We start from the raw sequence: 13,531 nt of genomic DNA on the forward strand, positions 1-13,531 counted from the left end.
CAGCTGGCCATTCACCATGAGTCGAGTTACTCCTTTACGAAGGAGCTCATGTATAAGATTGATAAAACGTAGTGGAAATCCCATGGCATGCATCGTCTGGATGAGAAACTGATGGTTTACTCTGTCGAATGCCTTTGAAAAGTCAAGGGAAACTAGCGCACACCGTATCTTGCACGCATCTGCAATGGCTATGACGTCCCTGTATTGAGACAAATTTTGGAAGATCGTCCTACCGACTCCTACACTGGTCTGGTACTGACCAATGACAGTATTCATCAACATTTTCAATCTATTAGAAATAATACGTACTAAAATTTTGTAGTAACTGTTCAGTAAAGTAAGCGGCCGAAAATCATCAACAGAACTGCACATAGGGCGTTTAGGGATTAAAACTATGATGCCTTCCACGAGAGCCTGAGGAACATTAAAATCAGGCCGTAAAATTTCATTAAACATACTCAACAACTTGGGCTTTAATTTGTCGCGGAAAGTAAGATAAAATTCGGCAGTGAGACCGTCGGGTCCCGGCGATTTATTTTTCGGACTTCGTAATAGCGCAGAATCAAATTCGTCTTCATCAATTTCTCGCATGAGAGTTTCGACTTCAGCAGCACCCAAAGTCCTTTGCAAGTTATTGAGTAATTCATCGTGAGTTCCATCGTCGGTATGTGTCGTTGCCAGCAGATCTGCCAGGTGATTGTGAAGTGCGGTCCGTATGTCTTGTTGCCGCGTGAGCGCAACGCCTTCATTCAACTGAAGACGAGTTATTAATCTCCGCCCCCCCCTTTTATTTTCACGAATGACGTGAAACATGGATGTCATTTCGTCGTCTATCACATTCTGGGGCCTGGACCTTATTTGAAAGCCTTCTGCCTGCTGCCGCTGAAGTTTTAATAATTTTGCCTTAATTTTTTTAATCTGCATAAAATTTTCAGGGACAGTCTCATCGGACTGGTAGAGCTCCCTGAGACAAGTAAAATAAAACTCAGATGTTTGCCGTTGCCACCAGGATTTGTCCCGAGCGTAGCGTTTAAACATTTTTGATAAAGTTGGTTTGGCATGTGTTATCCACCATTCAGTAACGGAGGCATACTGTGCAACCCGTCGTTCACATGCCTCCCATGTTTCGTTAAAGACACGGTGACAGTCAACATCGTTAAGGAGAGCATTGTTAAGTTTCCAGAAACCTCTGCCGCGAAATGTGCCTTGTTTGACCATGTTAACAGTACAAATATATGCGGCATGATCGGAAAAAATTGTGGGCCAAACTTCGGAATGGAGGACTTGAGTCTTCATACACGCCGATACATAGATTCTGTCTAGCCGGCTTGCAGAGTGGTTCGTGACATGGGTGAACCCAGGTGCCGCTCCGTGCGTATGCTCCCATGTGTCAATGAGGTTCATTTCTTGGACGATATGTTCTAGTTCTCCAGATTTGTTAAAATTAGGCGTCTGGTCTTTTGGACTTAAGACACAATTGAAGTCACCCGCAAAAATTATACGATCGTAGGTTCCCCTAAAAAGTGGGACTATGGCGCTTGTGAAGAACTCAGCCCTAGCACGCCTATTGCTACTGCCGGACGGGGCGTAAACATTGATTATGCGTGTCCGATGGAAAGTGACAGCGATCCCTCTATGATCAGGCAGTTTTTCTGCGTCGGTCGCTACAATCCCTCCTTTTAACAGAATCGCTGTCCCTAAATCTATGATCAGGCAGTTTTTCTGCGTCGGTCGCTACAATCCCTTCTTTTAACAGAATCGCTGTCCCTAAATTCGCACCGCTCCCGGAATTGGAGAGAGTAGTATAACCAGTTATTCGGTCAAGTTCAATCGCAGCGACTTCTTGAAGTAACAGAATATCGATATCCGCTGCGTATACAAAATCTTGTAAATTACGGAGCCGCCAGTACGACTGTATCTTATTGATGTTTAACGTGGCAATTTTATAGGCTTGGGGCTTGTTCGTGGGAGAAGGCACATACTATTAATTAAACAGTCTTAGAAGGATGCCTAACGAAATTGAGGCCAAGCGCGTCAGTCGAAGTTCCCGTAGTTCCCGGTACGGCTGGTGTATGCTGCTCTGTGGGGGGTGCCGAAGATTCCGTCTCAATGGTCCGCATGACAGCCGCATCATTGCTCGCATCCAAGACTTCCATTTCCTGTGCCCAATTCCCAGTGAGAGTGGCCTCTGACAAAAGCGATCCTGCGTTTCCTTGAGCGTGGGCATCCGGCAAAACGACTCTACTCGAGGTATCACTATCTTCCACCCGTCGTGGATTCACAGGGGGAGACACTACAGGATCAATGTCCATTCGACCAGACGCGGGGAGACAAACTTCAGAGGGTTCAGAAGTGTTCTGACTCATTTGGCTGCTTATTCGTTTCGCTTTTTCGCGGAGCTGTGGGGCGAGCTGATTGGCTCCTTGATGTGCAAGTCTCCGCTTCTTTTTGGAAGGCTTCCTGTTAGGGTTCGCGGTATCATCAACATCCGAAGTGGACCGTTGACTCTGGGGTTGATCCACCGGGAACACAGCGTCTGCTTCATCCTCAGTACCAGTGGCATCAACCACTGGGGAGCCATCCGTCGTTACCTCCATCTCTGAGTGTGGTAGCGGCGGTGCCGGGTCAGCACTCGGTTCTTTGACGTTATCGGAAAAACATCATTCAAACGAGGGGCATCTACAGGCGGGGTCGCGGGTGGAAGACCAGAAGCCGCGGCAACGTATGTCAGTGGCAGTGCCGTCGTCACAGGGGGGCTAGCGGCTTCACCGACAGGTATCTGCGTCACGCGTCTTTGTATACATTCAGAGCGCACGTGGCCGGGCGCACCACAGCCGGCACACGTTTTTGGCTGCCCATCATATATGACAATTCCGCGATGTCCACCTACGTAAATATATGAAGGTATGTGCTTCTGTAGATCGATCTTAACCTGCCTGACGCCGTTAAGCACCGGAAATTTGTGGGCTTTGGAGCAACGCTCCGCAAAATTGTTAATGACCCTCCTGTAAGGTGTTAATGCAGAATTTATTTGCGCGGCTGATATTTCAAACGGGAGTTCGAAAATACGTGCCGTTCGGATGCCCAGTCCAGCATGCGTAATGCTGACGTCACTGACGGTACCATCTCTATGTTTAAACTTCAGTACACCTCCACTGGACTCCACAATTCTATCACACATTTCAGAAGACGTTAATTTCACATAAGCAACATTAGTCACGATAGACAAATTTATCCCTACAAAGTCATCATAAGTAATCTTAGCTGTTTCCTCTAACCATGCTTCAACTTCAAACGAATTTGGTTTCGAAAAGTTCCTATCAAAGGTAAACTTCAAGGTATCTTTCCTGTTAGTCGGATTCATAATTCCATATCAGATCCTACAGAACGGAACGAATACTAATAAGCAGACGCTGTAAGCACGCGACTCACCGCCTGACGTAAACACTTCCTGCCACAGCGCGCTGGCCCTGACGGTCCGCTCACCACCGCTGCCGCAGGCAGACTGACAACTGAGCTAAAGAGTCGCGGCCTAGTGGTACTTACGCGTACTTCGTCCTTACGGTCGTCTGGATCATCAGACATCAGCTGACAACACTTCAGATTACCGACTAATATTTGCAGCTATGGCGACCCATTACTGCTTGGCTACACATCTGACACGTAACCGATGTGCTCTCCAAACAACAACACTTGCATTTCAGAACATGTCTTTCACACATGTCTACAAAATCACCTTCACCTTCAAATACAGTTTCCTTGCGACTGATAGAGACGTAGGCAAAGTATAAAGTTGCTATTTCCATTACATCACGTTAATCAGAAAAACGGTAATTTACATCTGCAGCGGAACAAAATTCCGTTCCGCCCAGCGTGGGGCTAGAACCCACTACTGTGAGATTAAGAGTTTCATGCTCTACTGACTGAGCTAGCTGGGCTGCTTCGGTAAGTACTTCCCGGGTAGCACGTCACACAGTATGTGTTTGGGTTGGGTGGTCCCATACAGAATCTCTCCATGCTGCCTAATGTTTTCCTAACGCCACACTCGTCACGTACTTCACTTTTATTTCATAATCGTTTCTGAGAGGTAAAGGAATTGCATGACAACCTGCAGAGCTAGTGGCGTCAAAATTAAGACTCATAATTGATGTGACTCAAAAGGCGAACGAGTTACTCTCCGACGTTGTTATAGATGTGCAAGTGCCAGTGAAAACTCGCGGAGACGGCACTCTGCCGACCATTTCGCTAGTTATCACCGGTCTTGTTGTGTGTGTTTCAAGCTCAAGAGCATCTCCAAGCAGAAAATGGTCAACAGCAACATTCAGACGGTTTTGTACTGCTCAATTGCTACATTAAAACGATATGTTTCTTTTTCAGAACTGATAAAACACGAGCGTGACAGCATTCGAACCAGTAATCTTCAGATCCGAAGTCCGACGCCTTATCCATTTGGCCACACATAGTCACTGACGACCAAGTGCAAACTTTGTTATGACTCATCTCGAAACGCTCACACCCCTGATGATATGTGTTTTCCTTCTACACCTCCGCTGTCCTTGCTATTTCCCACCCATTCGTTACATTCAACCTCTTACGTGACCAACCAAATATAGACTGGGAAACAAGACCACACACTTTGTGCATACGGAACCGAAGGCAGGGCGTCCCTCGCCGCATTTGCTATGGTTGCAATTTGCTACTTCTGCAGAAGCGGCGGCGGCGACGACGACGACGACGACGACGACGACGACGAGGACCGCGAGAGACTCTGACATATGTGAGAAATACATCTATAAAATGTAATTCAGAATGCCTCGTCCCACCTTATGCTGTACCGCTTTGGCAAAGGCTTTATCTGCTCCATCCGCCTTAATCACATCTGAGAGTAATTCTTAATAAAAGGCATGTCGCTAATTGTTTTGAGGATGGAACTCACGACCCTTTGTTTACTATACCAGTGCTCTACCACTTTTTTTTTTTTTTTTTTTTTTTTTTTTCTTTATTATCAGATTGACTTGGTATATTTCACGAGAATTCAGACAACCATAGTCAAATCATCATTTAATATTAGCTGCAAAAAGAAAATCAACAAATTAGGTGAAACACAAATAAAACATTTCTTCTGAAGGGGAAGACCAACCCGTTACCCCACCCGTATGAATTTTGGGTGTATATATATATACATGCAAAAGAGAGAGAGAAAAAAAAAATTACGAAAAAATACAACAAGGGAGGGGACTCGAGCTCAGGGAAGAAACAGGAATCACAGGGGAACTTAACCAACCCCTTGACGGTTAAACACAAGAAAAAGCATATTCGCAAAAAGCGTTCGGTATTGTGGTAACCGCTGCCATTTCCAATGCGCAGTTGACAAATAATGGTGAAAAACGCGGGGATCTGGGTCATTACCGCCTTCAATGACGTAATGGACATAGTAACCCAAGAGCCAAACAATCGTGTTCGTTTTCGTCTGAGGAAAATAAGAGATGTCCGGATGTAAGAAGATGTCGTCTGGGAATGCGGTTTCAGGCCCTCTAGTAAGAAAAGCTAATTGACGGCGGACCCAGAGCCAATGATCCCGTCCGCAAGCAACTAGCCTGTGAAGTAAGGTGTCAGTTTGATGACATTCCTCACACTGATCAGTCGGACGAAGGCCAATACGAAAAAGACGATCACCAGTAGGTATCAGACGGTAAATGACCTTATACCACGTTGAAACAATCTCCATCGGCAAAATGGGAAGACTAAGATGAGACCAGACCGTTTTCCATGACGTTGACGGGGAAGCAAGTTCAACAGAAGAAGGGAAACATGCTGTACCCCAACGGATTTGTAGCATGTTGGTAGTTATATGCGTCATAGAAAGTATATCAGCACCCAGAATACCGACAAGTACAAAGTATTCACGAATGTGCCGCAATTTAGGATTAATCCGTCCAACATCAACAGGAGGGGTCAGACTGGCCGGCCGGAGGCGGGAAAGTAAACGAGAGGTGACTGAATGCGGAGCCCGAGTACAGGTTAAAACATTGCGGCGGGCAAATAAGATGGACGTCTTCACTTTGATATCTGAAAGACCCAATCCTCCAAGCTTTCGAGGCCTGGCCACAACTTCATACCGGACACGGAAGACATGGCGGCGCCACAGAAATCGACTAGACAGCTGTTTCAGCCTGCGGGCCATCATCGCGGGAAGCGGGAAGACCTGCGCAACGTAGTATATTTTACTGAAGACATAGGTCTCTAAAACCCGTGCCTTGTGAAGGAGGCTAAGGGAACGGCGGTCATGTTCAAGGATCACCCCGTGAACACGACTCGTAACGTCACGCCAATTTAGTGCCGCCATTTTGATCGGATTACGATCCACTATGATCCCCAAGGTCTTATGGCGATCGACAACCGTCGCCCAAGGAATGACGACATGATCAAAGCCTCTCAACGGCAGGAACGTGCATTTGCGATCATTAATGCGAGCACCAGCAAGACCACAAAATGAATCCAAGGTATCCTTAAGCCGCGGTATATCCTCGGCATGTCGTACTAAAACCATGACGTCATCGGCGTATGCACGGACTGCAAAAATTTCCCCCAATATATTCCAGCCACGTAAGTGCATGGTGAGATGGCGAAGTAAGGGCTCTAAGGATAGAACAAAAAGTGACATGGATAAGGGGCTTCCCTGGGGTAACCCCCGTCTGATCGATATCCGGGGGGTAGGGTGACCGTTCACAATCACCGAGACACTGATACCGGTAAAAAGATTAGTTAAGACTTGTCGAGCATCATTATTAAAGCCGACAGCGGTGAGCACTCTCGATAAAAAATCATGGCTGACGCGATCGAACGCTTTTTGGAAATCAAGAAAAAGCAAAGCCCCTGGGATTTTAGCGCCAGCCGCCACCGAGATTACATCGCGACATTCGAGAACGGAAGTCAGTATCGTGCGTCCAGGCACACAGCTTTGGTGGGCGGCAATAATGGTATCCAGCAGCTTAGAGAGACGGATATTAATTGCTCGAGCGACAAGTTTATAATCAAAGTTAAGGAGAGTAATAGGACGGAGGGAATCAATTGCAGGTCGACCTGTGGATTTCGGGAGGAGGACCATTCTGCCTTCCTGAAAAGGAGCAGGAAGTGAGACTCCCCGCATCACTTCATTTACCATTGACGTTAAGGTGTCACCAATGAGCGGCCAAAATTGAACATAGAACTCCTTAGGAATACCATCTAATCCAGGCGACTTGCGGGACTGCGATCCTGCAACAACATCATATATGTCATCCTTCTGAAAGGGACGCAGAAAGGCGTCGTTTAATTGAGGAGTGACGACGCGAGGCAGCAAGGAGGTAAAGTCGTCAAGAGAGGTTTCCGCCGGGACATGAGTATCGTACAGATCAGTAAAATAGGTGTAAACGAAGTCAGAAATGTCACGGTGAGAGGTGAACACGCGGCCGTCAGCGGTTGTGAGGGAGGCAAGGCACCCACGTTTCCGGCGCGACCGTAAACGGACTAGATGGTAGAGTGACGTCAGTTCCTCTTGTAGAAGGGAATGTGGTTGAGACCTCGTCCGCAGGCCCTCCATTTGAATGCGTTTGAGCTGCAGCAATTTGGCTTTGATGCGCTGTATATCAGTAACCCGGAGGGGAGCATGCGTAGCACTATCGTACAGTTGACGTAAGACAGAATAGTAAAATTCTTGCGTTCGTCGATCTTCTGCCACCTTCGCAGCCCCAAAACGCATGAGAGCCCTACGGATGTGAGGTTTTGCATACAGTGTCCACCATGCCACGATAGACGGGTACCGGTCCATAGTACGAGAACAACGAGTCCAAATGTCCTCCAGGACGATACCAAGGGAGGTATCTTGCAAATACGCGATATTGAGCATCCAAGGAGGACGAAACAATTTTACCGGTTGTCGCTCGTAATTAAACGTAACGGCTACAGCGCAATGATCAGTAAAAGAGGCTGGTATCACATCAACAGCCAGAAGTTGCCCACACAAGGAATCGGAAAGGTAAAAGCGATCGAGGCGACTGCTAGACGTGGGAGTAAAGTAGGTATGTCGCACAAGTGTAGGATAGCGAGAAACCCACACGTCACGCAGGTGCAAGGAGCGCACAAGGTCGTCGAGTTCTTTACTGAAATTAAAATTAGGAGACTGATCTACCGGCCGTAGAACACAATTGAAGTCCCCACCTAAAATTATCTTTGTCGGGGATTTACGAAGCAGGTAAATGACTTCTTCTTTATAGAAACTCGAGCGTGCGGTAGTACAACCCGAACCAGAAGGGGCATAAAGAAGGAGTAAACTGAGATCATAAAACGTGCACCCGATCCCCCTTCCACTGTCAAGTACTTCGAAATTCATCAACGGAATGCCTTCTCTATAAAATAAGGCAGTGCCCGTAGAAAGTTCGGAAGCGACATTAAAAAACGTCGAGAACCCAGGAATGGAAAACTGGTCGAATAGGACTTCCTGTAAAAAAACAACATCTGCCCCAGACTGATAGATAAACTGTCGCAAAGCGGCGAGCCGAAGCTCAGAACATATTCTGTTAATATTCAGAGTAAGAAATGTATATGCTTGCATGGAACTTCAACCTAGAAAGAAAAACAAAGATCGGTAGAGAGCCGTCAGCTGACGGAGCAGCATACAAGTAATCATACCAGAAACAAGCGCTGAACCACAGAGAGAAAAACTACGAAACAGAACCCTCATCTTCCCACTGCTTTTTCTTCGGCCGTGACGCGGCTCTCCGTGGCTGTTTACGGATTCGACTGCGGCTCCGCGGTGCCGACGCTGCAGCGTTCGGCTGCGTAGGAGCATCATGTAGACATTCCGTGTCAGATTGCGAGAGAGAGGCCTCTACATCCCACTCGTCCGCAGACATGGGTTCACGGTGGGACAGTTGGTGAATAACAACGGGATCCACTGGCTCTGGAGAATCAATCAGTTGTTTGATGGGAGGAGGCTGTGACCCAGAGGGGGCGACAGGAATTCCAGAAGGGGGATGCGAAACAGAGTCAATAGGAGAAGTGTCAGAGAGCACCGGAGAAGACACGTGGCAACCAGAAGCAGGTTCCGTCACGGGCGTCTCCGAAGAGGCTGCCGCGGTAGCAGGAAAAACGTCAGATAAGGTGTCAGGGAGCTTCTGCAAAGGCGTGATAGCACCTGTGGCTTCCTCATCCACGATTTCCGACTGAGAAAGAGAGTCCTTTACCGGAGGCCCATCGGAAGGGCGAGCCAATAAGGAAGATTCATCAGCCGCATCATCCTGTGTTCGCCGACGCTTGTTGTGAGAAATCAGCGCGGGAACATCGGAATTATGGGCAGCAACATCCCTACTCAAGGACAACGGGGGAAAATCACGGCCGTTGTCGGGCAACGGATCACTGCGTCCCTCAGTAACAGTGAGCGATTCAGTCCGAGATCCTTGCGGGAGAAGATCAGCTAAAGTCAATTTTTTACGCTGTTCGTATGTAGGTTTTAATACCACCACACGCCGCGGACAATTAGTACGGAAATGACCAGTTTCATTACAATAATAACATGTTCCTTCCTGGCCACTGTACGTGATATGGACCCTATAACCACATACCTGTAGGTGAGAAGGAATAGGTTTTTTGACCACCATTTCCACCGACCGAATACCACTATATACCTGTAAGCGGTGCTGAGCAGACCAGCGTTCCTTTCGAATATGGCGTACGTCCCCATAAGGAAGCAAAACGGACTTCAGAAAAGAGTCGTCAACCTCGGGCGGAAGGTTAAATACCCGAACATTCGTATATACCACTTCTGCATTTGCCAAGAGAACCATACTAGTGGAACCATCACGGTGCGTAAAGGGTACCTGAGAACCATGACGAGAAAGTAGCCTATCAACCTGGAGCGGGTCAAGAAACTTAACAAAAAACACATATAATTCGCTGTCGAAATATGCGGTATGCACCTGATCAGTAGTGACCTTAACTGTATCGACTAACCAGTCATGTATCTCCAAAGAACCGGGCTGGACGTGACGCGTGGATTTGTCAAAGGTAAAACTGACTGTACCTGTACGCGGAACTTTCGTGGGAACCATGGTGGACATCACGGCGAGAGACGACGCCGCGACAGGAAGGGCCGCACGAACACCAAACACCAGCCGACAACCAGCGATGCGACGCGCACGGAGACCAACACGGCACTAAACTGACAGGAGGAAAACACGCTGCGCTACGGTAGAGGCGGAACTAAGAGCACGACCTAGTCGCCCGACGCGCGAAGCGAGAGTACCACTGAGCTAAAGAGGCGCGGCCTAGCGTTACTTTTGCGTACTTCGTCCTTACGGTCGTCTGGATCATCAGACTTCAGCTGACAACACTTCATATTACCGACTAATATTTGCAGCTATGGCGACCCATTACTGCTTGGCCACACATCTGACATATAACCGATGTTCTCTCCAAACAACAACACTTGCATTTCAGAACATGTCTTTCACACATGTCTACAAAATCACCTTCACCTTCAAATACAGTTTATTTGCGACTGTCAGAGACGTAAGCAAAGTTTAAAGTTGCTATTTCCATTACATCACGTTAATAAGAAATTCCGTTCCGCCCAGCGTGGGGCTAGAACACACGACTGTGAGATTAAGAGTTTCATGCTCTACTGACTGAGCTAGCTGGGCTGCTTCGGTAAGTACTTCCCGGGTAGCACGTCACACAGTATGCGTTTGGGTTGGGTGGTCCCATACAGAATCTCTCCATGCTGCCTAATGTTTTCCTAACGCCACACTCGTCACGTACTTCACTTTTATTTCATAATCGTTTCTGAGAGGTAAAGGAATTGCATGACAACCTGCAGAGCTAGTGGCGTCAAAATTAACACTCATACTTGATGTGACTCAAAAGGCGAACGAGTTATTTCCCGACGTTGTTTTAGATGTGCAAGTGCCAGTGAAAACTCGCGGTGACGGCATTCTGCCGACCATTTCGCTAGTTAACACCGGTCTTGTTGTGTGTGTTTCAAGCTCAAGAGCATCTCCAAGCAGAAAATGGTCATCAGCAACATTCAGACGGTTTCGTGCTGCTCAAATGCTACATTAAAACGGTATGTTTCTTTTTCAGAACTGATAAAACGCGAGGGTGACAGTATTCGAACCTGTAATCTTCAGATCCGAAGTCCGACGCGGTCACTGACGACCGAGTGCATCTTGTATATGACTCATCTCGAAACGCTCACACCCCTGACGATTTGTGTTTTCGTTCTACACTGCCGCTGCCCCTTTCTCTTTCCCACCCATTCGTTACATTCAACCTCTTACGTGCCCAACCAAATATAGACTGGGAAACAAGACCACACACTTTGTGCATACGGAATCGAAGGCAGGGCGTCCGTTGCCGCATTTGCTACGATGGCCATTTGCTACCTCTGCAGAAGCGGCGGCGACGACGACGACGACGACGACGACGACGACGACGACGACGACGACGACGACGACGACGACCGCGAGAGGCTCTGACATATGTGAGAAATACATCTATAAATTGTAATTCAGACCGCCTCGTCCCACCTTATGCTGTACCGCTTAGGCAAGGGCTTTATCTGCGCCATTCGCCTTAATCACATCTGAGAGTAATTCTTAATAAAAGGCATGTCGCTAATTGTTCGTCATCACAGATACTGTTTGCTATACGGCCACGACGCGCAACTGATTTCCAAAATTGGATTTCCTCCTTTGAGCATGGAGCTCACGACCGTTGGTTTACTAGTCCAGTGCTCTACCACTGAGCTAAATGGGCGCGGCCTAGCGGTACTTTTGCGTACTTCGTCCTTACGGTCGTCTGGATCATCAGACTTCAACTGACATCACTTCATATTACTGACTAATATTTGCAGCTATGTCGACCCATTACTGCTTGGCTACACATCTGACACGTAACCCATGTCCTCTCCAAACAACAACACTTGCATTTCAGAACATGTCTTTCACACATGTCTACAAAATCACCTTCTTGTTTTAGATGTGCAAGTGCCAGTGAAAACTCTCCGTGTCGGCACTCTGCCGAACATTTCGCTAGTTAACACCGGTCTTGTTGTGTGTGTTTCAAGCTCAAGAGCATCTCAAAGCAGAAAATGGTCAACAGCAACATTCAGACGGTTTCGTACTGCTCAATTGCTACATTAAAACGGTATGTTTCTTTTTCAGAAGTGATAAAACACGAGCGTGACAGCATTCGAACCAGTAATCTTCAGATCCGAATTCCGACGCCTTATGATACTTATATGTGAACACGGGACTTATGAAGCGTTGTCTATCTAAAGAGTTATTCTGCCTTTCTGCCAAGATTGTACCTAAGAACTAGCGAGAATGTCTTCCCTGTCATGAAGTTAGCTCAGTATTCCCCTATACCGGTTCCATTAATGATTCAGGCGCAGGAGCGATCAATAGAAATTGAAACCTAACCAACTCCCCGCTTTTCGAAAACAATAGTAAGCATATTCGCAAAGTCCCTCTTAAGGTGTGGGAAAGACTTTTGCGTCCAGTACTCATGAAGCATGTAACCAGTAAACGAAATAAAATCGGTAATACCATGATCATCAAACACTGCAAAAATGTAACGGCCAAGAAGCCACATAACGGTGTTGTTCTTGGTCCGGGGATAAAAAACCGTGTCCGGCCAGCAGAGAATATCAGTCTTAAATGCCGATTCTGAGCTCCTGGTGAGTAAAGTCAATTGTCGGCGCAGCCAGTGCCACATGCGATGACGGTCAGCGCATGTAAATCGGTGTTGTGGTGTATCAACACAACCACACGTTTGACAAAGCGGAGAGACACATAAACCTATACGATGAAGGCGTTCGTTCGTAGGAATCAGCTGATTAACTACCTTATACCATAGGGACGCAACAGCTGTTGAATGAACGGGTAAGCTAATATTCGTCCATATGTTACGCCAATTAAAACTGGTATAATGCAAAACAATCGGGTTGGAAGAAGACGACCGGTGCCATCTGTGAAGCAGGGTTAGCGTAGTTATAACAGGACGACGTTGTAAGTGGAGGTCTAGGTAACTAATCTCAATGTAGAAGTCCCGAACATGCCGTAGCTTCGCATTTAGAGGCCCAACGTTAACGGGCGGTGACAAGCTCGCAGGACGAACGACATGGAATAATTGCGAAGTAACAGTCGGGGACTCAGATAATAAAAGATGGAGGGTTCGCTTAACATAAAGGGCAGCAGGCTTGAGACGGACATCGGTGAACGACAAGCCGCCCTCAAGACGCGGCTTCGTAAGAACATCACAACGTAATTTAAAAATATGCCCCCGCCAAATATATCTGTTAATAAGCTGGACCATTTTTGCACCCTGCATTCGGGGAAGCGGAAACAGCTGAGCAACGTAATATACTTTACATAAAACATAAGTGTCTAATACACGCTTTTTTTGCAGTAGCGGTATCGAACGCCATGAGTGTTATAATAAAACACCTTGCAGCTTGGAAATGGCCACTTGCCAATTTTTTGCAGCCATCCGA

The sequence above is a fragment of the Schistocerca gregaria genome, chromosome 8, assembly GCF_023897955.1.
Source record: "Schistocerca gregaria isolate iqSchGreg1 chromosome 8, iqSchGreg1.2, whole genome shotgun sequence".
Classification (NCBI taxonomy): Eukaryota; Metazoa; Arthropoda; class Insecta; order Orthoptera; family Acrididae; genus Schistocerca; species Schistocerca gregaria.